This window comes from Schistocerca nitens, chromosome 4 (genome assembly GCF_023898315.1).
Source record: "Schistocerca nitens isolate TAMUIC-IGC-003100 chromosome 4, iqSchNite1.1, whole genome shotgun sequence".
NCBI classification, from domain to species: domain Eukaryota; kingdom Metazoa; phylum Arthropoda; class Insecta; order Orthoptera; family Acrididae; genus Schistocerca; species Schistocerca nitens.
In genome coordinates, this window is record NC_064617.1 from 180554232 (window position 1) to 180558687 (window position 4456).

Genomic DNA, 4456 nt, shown 5'->3' on the forward strand with positions numbered 1-4456 from the left:
ATGAATTTGATTTTCAGTATTTCGCGTGATCTTTGACCGAATTTAAACTTTTGAATGTGGTCATCATCTACCCGTTAACAGGTATGCTGTTATTTCAAAAGTTCTACACAATAAAAAGTTTTACAGTTAGAAACTTCGTGTTTGTCTTGATGCACTGTAATTGAGGGCACATAAAAACCTGATCTTTATTCAACCATTTTTTGAGAATGAGAGCAGTTAGCAATTTCAGACTAACTGTACATATAATTTGAAAGCAATATGAAAATTTGTCGCTGAAACCACCCAAGACATGAAAGAAAAAGAAGTTTATCGCTTACTAAATTTTCGCTCTTCATGCAGTCATACTTAAACATCAGACGTGATACCTCTTTACTACTAGTTCTATTAACAACACACTTTTTACTCAGTATCTACATATACCACAGAACGTATTTGCAAAACTACATGAGTACCATTGAACGACACAAGTTTAGGAGATATAACGTCGTGAAAAACTATATTTTTCTTAAAATGACGCGCAAATGTCGCAGCTTGTGAAACTAGTGCCATGTCTGGCTTACGACAGAGTCAAATGGTTCTGTAAACTGAAGCACCAAATCAGTACCGATATCTGATGATGGTCATTAAAGACCGAAACCGGTAATCTGTCAAACAGAAAAAATTGTGACCATAGACGGAAATTAAAGGAAACTTACGCATACTATATTCATCCATTATTTCATAATGAGAATACTTAGCGACTTGCAAAGAACTTTAAGTATAACATCACGCCTTGTTCCTTACATTCTTCACTTCAAATATTTAACACATTAACTCATTTCACAATTAATAAAATATTTCGGGCTATTATACCTTAGTCTAAGGAATTTCATTTCAAAACCCGACGTTTCGTTCACATCTGTTGAGAACACTTTAAAGGGGGATCGTAGCTTTGTTGAACGTCCGATTCACACCCTGGTTCCCTAATGACTACAGCAAAATTCCGCTTCTGCTAGCCTCTGCGCAGTGGTGTGACGTCACATGTTTGGAATACGCGAGCGCAACTAGCCGTTGTCGACTGCCCTCGTCCGTTGTTACCATCATCCCATGGGGAAGACTGGTACACATCTTCTTCAGCACCAGAATCTAAATTTCGTTCAATTTCACGCCTCCTCCTTTCTGCTGAAATTCCTGGAGTGTTTCACAATCTCTATGGCCTCTGTGTATAGCCTTTAGTGGTATTTGTTTGTGGCTGGCAATACTTTACTCCGGTCAAAATGAATGTAATGGTCTCCTGGCTGTAAAGCATGTTCCACAACAGCTGATCTATCAATCTCTCCTCTTCTGCAATTACCCTTGTGCTCTTCGAGTCGTTTTTTGACAGTTATTTTTGTAGTACCCACATACACCTCCGCTCAAGTACACGGAATCCTATAAATTGAGGATTTTTCCAGCGGTTATCGAGTATCCTTGGCCGATTTTAGATGATCTTGTATCTTCAGTTTGGATGTTTAAATTACTGCGATGTTCCGCTTTCTCAAGATTTTCCCTATGCGGTCAGTCACATCCTTAATGAATGTCAGGAAAACTTTCGATTTCACCGGCGCGTGAGCATCATTATGATTTCTACGCAGTGGTCTTAAGGCTATTTTCACCTAAGCAGACGAATAATCATTCTTGAGCAATGCAGTGGTGAGATGTTTTAATTCTGCGTCAAGCCGCTCTGGTTCTCAGATTTTCCTTGCTCTGTCCGCCAAGGTTTTTTGAAGCCGCGCTTTTGTTGTGGGTGGTGGTTCGAATCGCGGTGCAAGTAACGGTCTGTGTGCGTGGATTTTGGGTAAACTGTGTGGCCCAAGCTATCATCTTCTTTCTTGAAAACTAACACATCAAGAAAATTTATCTTCCGCCTGCCTCCTCCTCCTTCGTAAACTGAATCTTCGAATTGATCCCGTTCAGATATTTGTGAAAACGATCCAGTTCCTCCCTGCCGTGCCGCCACAAAACAAACGTATCATCTACGTAACGGAACCAAATATTCGGTTTATAGCCAGTAATATTTTATTAATTGTGACAACTCCCACCGTGAAAGTTTACATATTACATTTAACTCATTTGTAAAGTAAAATGTTTCTAATGGCTTTGAGCACTATGGGACTTAACATATGAGGTCATCAGTCCCTAGAACTTAGAATTACTTAAACCTAACTAACCTAAGGACATCACACACATCCATGCCCGAGGCAGGATTCGAACCTGCGACCGTAGCAGTCGCACGGTTCCGGACTGTAGCGCCAAGATCCGCTCGGCCACAGCGGCCGGCCATTTGTAAAATAATCAGACGTTTGAAGACACTTTATACATGGGAGTGCGATTCTTTAAAGAATCTGGGGTCTATTGGCAGGTAACGATTACACAGCGGGTTTGTCATTCGGAAACCGCATTTGAATGTTTGCCTTTTGTGAGACTATAGTCTTATGTTTCATTTACGAAGGAGAGACGCCCATCAACACGAGATGCAATTCGGCAGCAGCAGAATCATTGTCTACTGAAACTACGCTGTATCGTTTAGCGATATTGCTGCTCGCGTTGGAAGGGATCCCATCGCTGCCGTGTGAATATAAAATCGATGAGTTCAGGCGGACCATAATACCATATCGGATCTCAACGGTTCCCCACTTACTCTTTGCGCCGTTTCGACTGCTGTTCTGTGGGTGTGCCGTTTTCCGGGTCAACCCCCCATATCTCTTCCTCGTGTCCTCATCTTTTTTTTATTTTCTGCTGTTTTGAAAGGTGCAGCAATAAAGGACGATAGAGGGAAGCTGTCAGTATCGCAATATGGATATCTCGAGGAGCACAGACCATCATATTTCATACTTTTGCAGGGGCGGGCAGGAATCCTGCACGTGTGCAGTGCACTTGCACGCGTGCAGTTAACTGATGTTCTGTGTGCACACAGGGGCAAGCTGGCCACGTGCAGCGCTGTGCGCTCATGAGCCGCGTGCAACGTTTGCCCGCCCCTGTACTTTTGCCTTTCACTCGCAACAGTATGTTCACTACTAGTAAAGTCTGTAACAAATCGAAATTGTATGTTGTATAAGGAAACTAGTCTTGCGCCTTATGGATTCAATCCGTTTACAAAGCACAATTCGTTCACAAAACTCGACAACGAAGGAACCGACTCTTTCAGTTTCGCAAGCAGATCTTCTTCACTTACCGAACACAGGTGCGATGTATGATTTACATCGGCCAGAAATTGCAGTACTTCACACACTCGGTACCAGAAGGAAAGATTCTTTCTGGCAACAACCTCTACATCGTGGTCAAGCAATTCTCCACCACAGCCTTTCTCACTAGAGTGCTAGTCCAGAAAGGTAAGCAGGACACTTTTTCTGGGTTTTGGAAAATTGTAGAAATGGAATGGAACAGTTGAAGCTGTGTAGGCGGAATTTGGGTCGAGTCTAAATATGTAGTTAGATGAAAGCAACGCGCATTAAAACAGGTCGCAGATTTGACTCTCAGACTAGATGACACTTTTAACTGTTTTGTAATTCTATCAATCTAGCCTCGTGCATTTTTTTCAGAAAATGTTCATTTTTAAGGATATTGTTACAGTACTGCTGGTCTTGCATGTAATGTTTCCTAAACCATTTTTGTTTCGATATTTATTCAGAGGAAAATTTCCTCTCTCATTTCAGTATCTCAATTCACAGAAAGCGGAAGTTTCCCCGACTGTCAGTCAGCTAAAAGATACGTATGACCTGACAGCTTTTCTGCATCCAGTAGGATCTAATGATCTGAAGGTAAAGCGCATGCCTGGAAACTCAAAGATTACAGAACCGAATCCCAGTCGGTCCACGGACGAAAAATCTGCCTTTAATCTAGCCTTCACCTCTCAATAATATGAAGGTTTGACATGAACAGCAAGTGGTTAGGATTCCACGTTAAACTGTAGGTCTCCTTTTCCCGGTAACGTTGCTGGGGAAGGATAAGGACACACAAGTCGCCGGTGTGGCGGCCATTAGAAAGATTTGCACCAGGCCACTGAGTCAAACTAAATTGTTATTATATTCTATAACTAACAAGGTGACTACAAACTAAGTGCTCAGTGCCTCTTGAATACTGTATGTATATTGTTATGTCATTTATTTACTTGGTAATACGTCACAGTATGATCACGGCGGACGTTAGGGTTATCAAGAGATGCTGCAGAGTGTATTACTTTAAAGGATAAGCGAAATTCATTCAAAATTTTGTTTGTTGCAAAGATAGCACGTTAAGAACAGTGCAAAAATTCAGACGCATTAAACAATGTAAGTTTGATAGCCACGAACATTTATTAAATGTAAAACTAATAGTGATCTCATACTAAAAATGTCGAAGGTAAAGACCTCCTTAGCAGAATTTACAATTCATCGTGAGTTATTTATATTTATAAAACTTCCATCAGCTACCTCAAAATGCAAGAACTACGTGTTCC